Source organism: Ursus americanus, chromosome 9 (genome assembly GCF_024610735.1).
Source record: "Ursus americanus isolate L20-20 chromosome 9, mUrsAme1.1.p, whole genome shotgun sequence".
Classification (NCBI taxonomy): Eukaryota; Metazoa; Chordata; class Mammalia; order Carnivora; family Ursidae; genus Ursus; species Ursus americanus.
Genome location: NC_142135.1, coordinates 72,209,935 through 72,222,404, shown reverse-complemented (window position 1 = coordinate 72,222,404; position 12,470 = coordinate 72,209,935).

Genomic DNA, 12,470 nt, shown 5'->3' with positions numbered 1-12,470 from the left:
TACATCAGACCTGTCTACACAGACCTGGAATGAGAGAAAGGGTTGGGGGAGGGCATTTTTAAAGCTCTTTCAAAGAAAAACATGCAGCCAAGGATCCTTTATCCAGCAAGGCTGTCATTCAGAATTGATGGAGAGATAAGGGCCTTCCAGAATAGCCAGTCACTGACCAATTTCATAACCATGAATCCAGCCCTACAGGAGATATTAAGGGGGGTTCTATAAAAGTAAAAAGGCCCCAAGAGCAATACAGCACAGAAATTTACAATCTATAGAAACAAAGACTTCACAGGCAACATGACATCATTAAAATCATATTTCTCAATAATCACTCTCAATGTGAATGGCCTAAGTGCTCCCATAAAACACCACAGGGTTGCAGATTAGATAAAAAGACATGACCCATCCATTTGCTGTCTACAAGAGACTCATTTTGAACCTAAAGATGCATTCAGACTGAAAGTAAAGGGATGGAAAACCATTTTTCATGCCAATGGACTTCAAAAGAAAGCTGGGGTAGCAATTCTCATATCAAACAGATTGGATTTTAAACTAAAGACTATAGTTAGAGATACAGAAGGACACTATATTATTCTTAAAGGATGTATCCAACAAGCGGATATGACATTTATAAATATCTACACCCCCTTGGGGCGCCTGGGTGGCACAGCGGTTAAGCGTCTGCCTTCGGCTCAGGGCGTGATCCCGGCGATCCGGGATCGAGCCCCACATCAGGCTCTTCCGCTATGAGCCTGCTTCTTCCTCTCCCACTCCCCCTGCTTGTGTTCCCTCTCTCGCTGGCTGTCTCTATCTCTGTTGAATAAATAAATAAAATCTTTAAATAAATAAATAAATAAATAAATAAATATCTACACCCCCAACAGGGGAGCAGCAAGATACACAAGCCAACTCTTAACCAGAATAAAGAGACATATAGATAAAAATACGTTAATAGTAGGGGACCTCAACACTCCACTATCAGCAATAGACAGAGCACCTAAGCAGAAAATCAACAAAGAAACAAGAGCTTTAAATGCCATACTAGACCAGATGGACCTCCTAGATACATATAGAGCACTACACCCCAGAACCAAAGAATACTCATTCTATTCAAATGCACATGGAACGTTCTCCAGAATAGACCATATGCTGGGTCACAAAACAGGTCTCAACCGATACCAAAAGATTGAAATTATTCCCTGCATATTCACAATGCTTTGAAATTGGAACTCAATCACAAGGAAAAATTTGGAAAACTCAAACACTTGGAGACTAAGAACCATCCTGCTCAAGAATGACTCAATAAACCAGGAAATCAAAAATCAATTTAAACAATTTATGGAGACCAACGAGAATGAAAACACAACGGTCCAAAACCTATGGGACACTGCAAAGGCAGTCCTAAGGGGAAAATACATAGCCATTCAAGCCTCACTCAAAAGAACAAAAAATCTAAAAATGCAGTTTTTATATTCTCACCTCAAGAAGCTGGAACAGCAACAGAAGAATAGGCTTAATCCACGCACTAGAAAGCAGTTGATCAAGATTAGAGCAGAGATCAATGAATTAGAAACCAGTAGCACAGTAGAGCAGATCAACAGAACTAGAAGCTGGTTCTTTGAAAGAATAAATAAGATCAATAAGCCACTGGCAAGACTTATTCAAAAGAATAGAGAAAGGACCCAAATTAGCAAAATTATGAATGAAAAGGGAGAGGTCAGAACCAACACCAATGAAATAGGAAGGATCATTAGAAACTTTTATCAACAGCTTTATCCAAATAAATTAAATAATCTGGAAGAAATGTATGCCTTCCTGAAAGCCTATAAACTACCAAGACTGAAACAGGAAGAAATTGATTTTTTAAACAGACCAATTAATTATGAAGAGATTGACACAGTTATCAAAAACCTCCCAAAAAAACAAGACTCCAGGGCTTGATGGATTCCCCGGGGAATTCTACCAAACATTCAAAGAAGAAATAATACCTATTCTCCTAAAGCTATTTCAGAAAATAGAAACAGAAGGAAAACTACCAAACTCATTCTATGAGGCCAATATTACCTTGATCCCCAAACCAGGCAAAGACCCCATCAAAAAGGAGAATTACAGACCGATTTCCCTGATGAATATGGATGCCAAAATTCTCAACAAGATCCTAGCTAATAGGATCCAACAGAGCATTAAAAGGATTATCCATCATGACCAAGTGGGATTCATCCCTGGGATGCAAGGGTGGTTCAACATTCGCAAATCAATTAGTGTCATAGATTTTATCAACAAGAAAAAAGCCAAAAATCATATGATCCTCTCAATAGGTGCAGAAAAAGCATTTGACAAAATATAGCATCCTTCCCTGATTAAAACACTTCAGAGTGTAGGGATAAAGGGCACATTCCTCAATTTCATAAAAACCATCTATGAAAAGCCTACAGTGAATATCATTCTCAATGGGGAAAAGATGGAAGCCTTTCCCTTAAGATCAGGAACACGACAAGGATGTCCACTCTCGCCACTATTATTCAACATAGTACTAGAAGTCCTTGCAACAGCAATCAGACAACAAAAAGGGATAAAATGTACCCAAATCGGCAAAAAACTCAAACTGTCTCTCTTCACAGATGATATACTCTATATGGAAAACCCAAAGAATCCACCCCCAAACTACTAGAAGTTATAGAGCAATTCAGTAATGCTGCGGGATACAAAATCAATGCTCAGAAATCACTTGCATTTCTATACATGAACAATGAGACTGAAGAAAGAGAAATTAGGGAATCCATTCCATTTACAATAGCACCAAAAATCATACGTTATCTCGCAATTAACTTAACCAGAGGGGTAAAGAATTTATATTCTAGAAACTACAAATCACTCTTGAAAGACATTGAAGAAGACACAAAAAGTTGGAAAAATATTCCATGCTCATGGATCAGAAGAATTAACATAGTTAAAATGTCTATGCTACCAGAGCAATCTACACTTTCAATGCCATCCCAATCAAAATACCAATGACATTTTTCAAAGAACTGGAACAAACAGCCCTTAAATTTGTGTGGAACCAGAAAAGGCCCCAAATCGCCAAGGAAGTGTTGAAAAGGAAAAACAAAGCTGGGAGCATCACGTTGCCAGATTTCAAGCTATACTACAAAGCTGTGATCACAAAGACAGCATGGTACTGGCACAAAAAGACACATAGACCAATGGAACAGAATAGAGAAGCCAGAAATGGACCCTCGGCTCTTTTGGGCAACTAATCTTTGACAAAACAGGAAAAAACATCCAGTGGAAAAAAGACAAGTCTCTTCAATAAATGGTGCTGGGAAAATTGGACAGCTACACACAAAAGAATGAAACTTGACCACTCTCTCACACCATACACAAAGATAAACTCCAAATGGATGAAGGACCTCTCTATGTGAGACAGGAATCCATCAAAATCCTAGAGGAGAACATAGGCAGCAAACTCTATGACATCGGCCACAGCAACTTTTTTCATGACACATCTCCAAAGGCAAGAGAAACAAAAGAAAAAATGAACTATTGGGACTTCATCAAAATAAAAAGCTTCTGCACAGCCAAGGAAACATTAAAAAAAACTAAGAGGCAGCCCACGGAATGGGAGAAGATATTTGCGAATGACAATACAGATAAAAGACTGGTATCCAAGATCTACAAAGAACTTCTCAAACTCAATACACAAGAAACAAATAAACAAATCATAAAATGGGCAGAAGATATGAACAGACACTTTTCCAATGATGACATACAAATGGCTAACAGACACATGAAAAATGTTCAAAATCATTAGCCATCAGGGAAATTCAAATCAAACCCACACTGAAATACCACCTTACACCAGTTAGGATGGCAAAAATTGACAAGGCAGGAAACAACAATTGTTGGAGAGGATGTGGAGAAAGGGGATCCCTCTTACATTGTTGGTGGAATGCAAATTGGTACAGCCACTCTGGAAAACAGTGTGGAGGTCCCTTAAAAAGTTAAAAAATGAGCTACCCTATGATCCAGCAATTGCACTACTGGGTATTTACCCCAAAGATACAGATGTAGGGAAGAGAAGGGCCATATGCACCCCAATGTTCATAGCAGCATTGTCCACAATAGCTAAATCGTGGAAGGAGCCGAGATGCCCTTCAACAGATGACTGGATTAAGAAGTTGTGGTCCACATATACAATGGAATATTACTCAGCAATCAAAAAGAATGATTTCTCAACATTTTCTGCAACATGAACAGGACTGGAAGAGATAATGCTAAGCAAAATAAGTCAAGCAGAGAAGGACAATTATCATATGGTTTCACTCATTTATGGAACATAAGATGTAAGATCGGTAGGAGAAGAAAGAGAAGAAGGAAGGGGTGGTAAACAGAAGGGGGAATGAACCATGAGAGACTCTGGGAAACAAACTGTGGGCTTCAGAGGGGAGGGGAGTGGGGGAATGGGATAGGCTGGTGATGGGTATTAAGGAGGGCACGTATTGCATGGTGCACTGGGTGTTATACGCAAGTAATGAATCATGGAACTTTACATCAAAAACTAGGGATGTACTGTATGGTGACTAACATAACATAATAATAAAAAAAAATCCTAAGGTTAGACTTAGTTACTCCAAGTATGTGTTACTTTCTATTGCCGTGGAACAAATTACCATGAACTTCACAGCTTCAAACAATGCACATTTTTTACCTCACAGATTGGTAACCTTCATTATATCTGCAAAATTCCTTCACTTCGGTAATATACTATAACCTAATCACAGGAGTACTGTCCCATTATACACACAGTCCCATCCTCACTCAAGGGGAGGGAACTGTACAAATATATAGAACAGAAAGCAGGAAAACTAGAGGCTCTTAGAAGTCTGCCCTTCACAAAAAGTTTGCATTATTTGTTAAGATTATGGTTCAAATTGCCAAATTTTCTCAAGAACATTTATATCCCCACCAACTGAATGCTAGTTTCCCCAGGGCTGGATGTTATCATCATTTTTTATCTTTGCCAAAGATAGGCAAATATTACTGGATTGGGACCGCTGGACAGGGGTTTGGCAATGAGAGAATAAGCCTTGCATTTTTTCTTTAATATGAAGATTACTATGGTCTGGGGTGCTTGGTTGGCTCAGTCGGTTAAGCATCCAACTCTTGATTTCAGCTTGGGTCATGATCTCAGGGTCATGAGATAGAGCCCCATATCAGGCTCTGCACTGGGCATGGAACTTGCTTAGAATTATCTCTCTCTCCCTCTGCCTCTGCCCCTCCCCACGCTGCCTGCACTCTCCCTTGCTCTCTAAAATATAAACAAAAACAAAACAAAACAAAACAAAAGAATATTATGGTCTTTGGCAATTTTTACTTTTCCTTTGCAAAACATCTATCCATTCATTTGTTTTCCTCTAGGGGTAACAGTCTTTCTTTCTTTCTTTCTTTCTTTCTTTCTTTCTTTCTTTCTTTCTTTCTTTCTTTCTTTTTTTTTTTGTTCCAAGTTTCTATTTAAATTCTAGTTAGTTAACATACAGTGTAATATTAGTTTCAGGAGTAGAATTTAGTGATTAATCACTTACATATAACACCCAGTGCTCATCACAGGTGCCCTCCTTAATACCCATCATTCATTTAACCCATCCACCACCCACCTCCCTCCATCAAACCTCAGTTTGTTCTCTATAGTTAAGAGTCTTTTATGATTTGCCTCTTTTTCCCCCATCTTCATCTGTTTTGTTTCTTAAATTCCACATACAAGTGAAATCATATGATATTTGTCTTTCTCTGACTGATTTATTTCACTTAGCATAATGCTCTCTAGCTCCATCCACATTATTGCAAATGGCAAGATTTCATTCTTTTGATGGCTAAGTAATATTCCATTGTGTCTGTGTGTGTGTATGTGTGTGTGTGTATGGATAACTTTCTGATACTTGTTGCTTTGAAATCTCATTTTGAATATTAAGAATATTAATTATTAATGGTCCATATAGCAAGTATTTTCTCTTGATATATTTTCCTTTTAACTTGGTTATAGTGCCTAGCACCATAGGAAAAAAAAATAACCATCAAAATCAGACCTACTAACTTGTAGAGTTTTTTTTCTTTGTGTTTTATGCCCAGACATGTTTTTCTGAGCATTTTATTTCTAAAGGAGTCAGATGCGATTTCCAGTTTCTATCTCAGATGACAGTTATAGATTCTAGACTACGTGAATATATACAAAGATGGTGTTTCTAATAATGCAGCACCCATTGGTCTAATTGTTATGTAAAGTAATTCTCAACCTAAGATGTCCAGCCAGAAAGATTAATGCATCATTCCTTCTAAAGGTTTGGCCAGGGAAATCTACACATTGGTCTGTTATTGGTTCGGGACACCAGGGGTCAGCTCCATTTTTTTTTTTTCATTTCTTGTCTTTAAGCTATCAAATTACAGTTTGGAGTATTTGAAAACAAGGATATGAGCTCAGCTTTCTTCTAAAACATTTAATTTTGGTCTTGAGTTATATCCCTATCTCCAAGCATTAATTCTGTATTACACTTAATATCTCCATTTCAATTTGGGACCTAAAACTAATCTTATTTTTTAAAAATATAAAACATTTTGGATAACCAAGAGAGCATGCCTTTCAGGCAAGATCACTTCTCCCTGCTGCCTGAAAACAATAACGATGAAATATTTGCTTGGCAGAAACACAATCGCTGTATGATTTAGCTGTTAAAAACTCGCCTCAAGTCCCTCCTTAATTTATAGATGAGTAAATCATAATGGAAGGATATAAGTTCCATAAGCCCTCCTTGAAGTCTCGGGCATTAAATTTCCTCATCTATTAAATACAAAAGTTAAACTGGCAGATCTCTGAGGTCCTGCTCAAATCGAACATTTGGATTCTACTTGACGTTTGGCTCGAGATTTTCTATTTACATTCTTTCTTTGGCCCTTTCAAACTCCCAGTCGTAAGTGTGCCTTCAGGTTCTTCCTCTTTTAATTTTCAGATTCCTATTATACATTCTTGTAAAATACCCTCTTATCATTTCAAAGTCAATATATCCAAAACCAAACTCTTGCCATCCCTCTCAAACTCCTCAGTTTCCCTATTCCTGGGATTTGTTCCACTCTCCTTGCAGGCATGAAATAAGGGTCATGTTTCATCATCTTTCTATTTCTCCATATTCAGTCAGTACCCAAGGCCAGAGTATTTGTCCACAGAAATATTTGTCTCCCTAACCTTCTTACAATTCTTAACAACATATTAGGTTAGGCTCCTAGAGTGTCATTCCAGAACTCAGTGTTGAAAATTTTTATCTTCTTTATCACTTTTGATATGATTACTACAAAACACTGTAGCCATGTTGACATTCCTATCATTTCCTTTTGTCTGATGAATTAAGAACAAACTACAGAACCTGTCAATAAAGCCCCCTCTGCAACCTACACAGCCTTGCTTTCCAAACTTTTCTTTGTCTTCCCCCCACACCCCAGCTTATGCCCAATGTTTTAGCCATCCAGAATACTTGCTATTTCCTAAACACATCTTATATTTTGCTATTTCCTTGCCTTTTTAGTTTGATTTTGAATTCTTATTTTCAGTGTTTAAGTTACAAATCAGTGAGATACAATAGGACTTTAAAATAAAAGCAGACTCTGAGGGTTGAGTGTCTTAGAGGTAGGTGAACTCTAGAGTATTCTCCACCTTCCTCCCCCCCCCCCACTTTTCAAGATCAAAGGAGGGGGCAGGTTCTTGAAGTCAGTAGCTACTGGGGAACAAATCTTGGGCCAAAATTTAAATAGTTTTCTATAGTTCAAGGAACTATCAAAAACCTTTTCTCCATAGGACCTGTCACCTCATTGTCTCAACAAAGATGGATTTAGTGCCAGCGGTGTGTCATGTGCTGGTCCTAGGAACACATAAATGAAAAACAGCCCTGCTTTCTAGAAACACAGTCTAGGAAGAGGAGATGTATGTGGACAGGTAAATGCAATAAAAGGTGATAGGTTCTGTGATAGAAATTGTGCATTGTTCCAACTAAAAGGATGAGGTGATCAGCTCTACTTGTTATGACAGGGGAAAGCAGCCCCTTGATCTCAAAATAAAAAGATGTGTTTACCAGGGTAGATCAGCAAAGAACCAAGACAACTGAAAGTACAAAAATATGAATTAGGTGAAAGCATTTGAGGAAAACACAAACAATTTAGAGAGTCTGGAAGTTAAGGTACAAGAGACGACGTATCAAAATTAAAACCGGAAAGGAAGGCAAGCTCCAAATTGTGAAGGGACATACGTGCCTTGCAACAGAGTTTGGAATGAAAATTACTGTTGTTACTACCATTATTATTACCGGTTATCAGTTTCTTATTATAATTAATGGATTCTAGTCACTGATCACTTGCTGTGATCACTGTAATAAGTTACTTACATTGACAGACAAAGAAGCTGAGAATCAAAGATGAATTCACGTGCCTAAATCAACCTAGTTATTAAGCATTAGAGCCAATATTTGATCAGGTCCACCTGATTTCAAAGTTGAACATGATTTACACTATAATCCATCTCTAGTCTGTGAACCATATGAAACCATTAAAATATTTTAAATGAAGAAGAAATGTGAATGGATTCTTGTCTTGGAATAGAGTTACACCATTCATATAGTAGCCATTAGCCACATCGCAAATCAAATAGTAATAATTAAAAAGTCAGCTCCTGAGTTGCAGTAGCCACCTTTCAAGTGCTCAATAGCCTCATGTGACTAAAGGCTACTGTATAGGACAGCACAGAATGAATGTTTCTATCATCACAGAAAGTTTTCTTTAGCACTGGTATAGAGGATACACTGGAGCCCTTTGAGAAGGGGAAAGGAGCATAGAGAGACCATTACCAAGTACTAGTGAGAGAGTATTAGAGAAAAAAATAAGGCTCTACTAGTAGAGGCTTAAACCAGTGATTTCCAGAGTATAATTTGTCCCTTTCTACCTGCTCAACAAGCAGCATAGGATCACCTGTGATCGCTGAAGTGTGAAGACCACTGAATTAGAGAAAGGGACAGATTTGTAAAATATGGTGCAGAAATACAAGCAACTTTGGCCAAATGTGGGGTAGATGGGAAGAATGAATCTAGGCTAATTCCAGGTGGGCTGGTGAGTATAGAAGAAGAAACATATTCAAGGGCAAGATAATGAGTTTGAGTTTGAGTTCCTGAGAAAACCTCAAGTATTTTGATCCTGTTAGAAGTGTCAGTCTAGAAATCAGGAGAAAATTCTGGAATGGAGATACAGATTTAGGGTTGTCAGAATTCCAGAGGTAGATTAGCCAGGAATGGATTGCATGCGTAGCTCCCAATTCTTTTCTCTACACAATTGATATTTCTATAGGTGTCTATAAATGCTGAGAGGTTTGTCTAGATTTAGAAGTAACCCTGGCTCCTTTTTTCTCCAAACAGGGAAGCATCTCAAATGCAAATTTGGTCAGATAGATGTGAATGTGTTCTGGTCTTAAAAGTAACTAATTAACCTATGTTGTTGTTCTGTTATTAGTTTGTACAACTTGTCGAACAGTATACATGCAATCTGAAGTGTGTATAGTGTGAAGAGGGTAGTTGGAAGGGCTGACATCCAACTCTCTGATCCTGGAGAGTGTGCTGCAGCAGAAGAAACAACCAGAGGGGAGGAGCAGTGGTCAGAGAGGTAATAGGATCCTGTCCTGCCCGTCAGAGAGAACTCCCGAGGTAAAGTGATGAGCACTCATATTCCAGCAAGACCAGTAAGATGAGACCTTGGACTTTGCTTCTAGGCAATCATCGTTGAAGGTTTCACAGTCATTTTGGTAGAGCAGCTGGCAATGATTTGATCAAATAACTAAGAAGATCAAAGGGGTCCAAGACAAAAATAGGAAGTGAAAAAGTGGAGGCAGCAAATGTAGATATCTGCTTTGCCCTGTTCCTTGGTTATAAAAGAGCCACTTTACATTCTCAATACCTTAGAGAGATTTTAGTGAAACAACTCTTCTAATTTTTATACTTTCTCTCCCAAGTCCCTGGCATAAATATGGTATGAAAGGGCCAGAATACTATAAATAAAATCTTCCACCTGTTGATATTGATCCACTGATCCTAAACAATGACTCAGTTCACCTTAATCCTCCCTTTGCCTAGGATGAGTTCTTTTCTAGGATTCTTCTTATCCTTCCTAGTCTTGCTTGGCCTGCCCTACATATTCTAAAAACATAGGATCCTGAATCCTCAGAGTAAATATAGCTTAAACTTTGAAGCTGGGACCTTCTGTACAAAAATACCATTTGTCTGTTCCTCACAACTGACCTGGCCTAAATTAATCCTCACAGCCATCTTGGGAAGTAAGTAGGAAAGTATTATTTGCTTATTTTTGCAAATGAAAACTGAGGTTCTATGACTTGTCTAATATCCCCCCCAAATAAATCACAAAGCAACAATCCTATTTCATTTTATGAATGTATTTATTCCACATTTTTCCATGAAGGATTCCAGGGGCGGTGTCAGAAAAAAATAATAAGAGTAGAACATCAAGACAAGATGATAGAAGAACATAGACACTCAGTCGTTAAATCTCTACATATTTGGCATAGTTGAGCTTTAAATTTAGCTCTAAGATTTTTGGCAAACAAACAAAAAGGCAGACATTGTCAATTATCCAGTTCCTATTTTCATAAAGGAGTTAAGTGTGCCAGTTTCTCAGAGGAACCAAACTACCTCTTTGCCTGAGTTCCGAAAGAAACTTCAGATCCACATCCACACATAGAGGGCATTTCTAGAAACAAAGGTAGTGAAACATTCATATGGTGACTTCTAATGATTTCCTTCAGTAAAACTGGATTTAAACCATTATGTTAAAAACTGTCTTTTCAACACAAGGACACGTACTAATTTACTGATCACTGATGGAGAGTTATCACAAAGATACAAAACCTTACATAGTGGGCTGGATTTCAGTTTTCACAGTTGTGGCTAAATGCTATGCACCAATTAGCACATATTAGTGGAACATGCTCTTTCCTCATTAGAGCTAAAAATCAGGTAGTCCTGCTAAGTGTCCACACACTTGTATACACACTATACACACATACACTCACACTTTCCCATTTAATAAGAAAATTCTTTTTAGAAGAAAAAACTAAAGCATTCTTGGGTTTTTAGGAAATGCTTATTGGCTTAAGTGAACTGTCATCTATTATTGTAAGATGTTCATGGAATAGCTATACATTGAAGTGACTAGAATACAGACAATTTTTTTTTAGCATTTAAGTTCTAATTAGAGCAGATGTTGAATAACCATCTCCCCTGACTCTCAGGCACTAATGATCACTAACATTTTTAATTAATCACAAATCCCTCCTGGATGCTAATAAGGCTATACCAAAATGGCCTCTTCCCTCTCGAGAGGTGCCAAATGAGCCATGTATCTAATGCTGTATTCATATATCTCATTAGGTAATCTATACATGGCTATCCAGTCACTACATTACCATAGAGCTCCCAGGCCATACTTGTTCTTCTCAAACTGAAGATGCGTATGCAGAAAACCAGTCTGTTAAAATGCATTTAGTGAACACCTGCTGGCCTCAGAGCTCTGAGCAAGGCAGTGGTCCAGATTATTCAAGAAAGAAAACATTCTCTCTGTCTTCCAGCAGTTTAAAATCTGGTTGGGGAGACTAAACATACACACAAGTTTCGCAACTAAAAACGATAACCTAAGAACCTATAAATACATGCAAAGTAATATAGTACACAATCAATGATACGAAACAGTAAGTATAAAAGCACTAGATAAGGATGATGAGCACTGATAGAGGAAGACTAACGTAGTGGCCTTCGTCCCCACCAGCTTATACAATGGTAATGTAAAATGACACCCAGAAGCAGAGAGCAATATTCAATAGCCAAATTATGGTATGTGCAGAGAAATTCCATGCCCGAAAATATAGTTTGTCTTGTTTTACATCAGTGATGCATACATTTTAATGAGCTCTGACTTGACTAAGAGTGATTTAAAAAAAAAAGCAGATTCCAGGATCAGTTTTGGAAATTCCGACTCTGTGGCTCTGGGGTAGAGCCTGGGAAGCTGCATTTTCACAGGTCTCCCAGGATAGAACTAGTTCAAGGGCTGCAGAGCAAAGGTGCTCAACTAAGAACAGCCCATGTGTGGACATGGGGGTGTCAGTAACAGGGCTCACCATGTTCTCGGCCACCATTAATGAGCTGTACACGGGAAGGGGTAGGAGGAATTCTAGAATGATCCCAAGAAATGTCAAGTTCCACTAAAAGCAAGGAACTGATTGCATTTTAACTGATAAAATGTCATGTTAGAAATTGTAAACACATGTACAAAGCTACATAGAAAAGTAATGTTCTATGATTCATTTACTAACCAGTAGATTTGACTGGATGATTATATGTTGGGTTTTGTAAAAAATCATTTAATTAAATTCTTTGAACTTT